Below are 672 nucleotides of genomic sequence, written 5' to 3' on the forward strand. Positions count from 1 at the left end.
GACCAAACAATTGGTTCCATGCATGTATACACTGGTGAATAGAAGAGTTTAGGGTTATAGGGGCAGTGGCAAGAGGTTACCTACAGGAGCATGGTGTTCACAGTAAGCAACAAAAGCCACAACTGAAGCTTAAGGTAGCTAAAAGCCGGACTAGCACTTTATAGGAAATTAGTAGTAGGCTCTACTGAGCTTTAAATCAGGGCCTCTGCCTGGATGGTGGTGCACACCTTTAATCCCAGCACTCAGGAGGTAGAGGCTGGCAGATCTCTGAGTTTAAGTCCAGCCTGGTCTACTGAGAGAGAATTCCAGGACAGCCAGGGCTGTTAAAGACAGAAACCTTGTCTTAAAAAACCCAAACAACATCTTGCCCCCAAATCCCAAACATAGGGTCTCTGAACCTTACAGCGCAGTGCTGTTTTCCAAATCTTGTAGTTGTTGGAGTACAGTGACAGGACTGTGGAAAATGCGCTCCATACTAAGTAGGTGGGGCCAAGTGCTGCCATGCTTTTGTCACTTCTGCTGTGTGTCAACACACCCATTAAGTGACCAGTACGCTGCACCATGCTGCCTTGTTGGAGATAAACAACATTTAGGAAAACAAAAATTTAAAACACACACACACACACACACACACACACACACACACACACACACACACAAACAGGCTGGTGA

The sequence above is a fragment of the Acomys minous genome, assembly GCF_964271855.1.
Source record: "Acomys minous genome assembly, chromosome: 12".
Classification (NCBI taxonomy): domain Eukaryota; kingdom Metazoa; phylum Chordata; class Mammalia; order Rodentia; family Muridae; genus Acomys; species Acomys minous.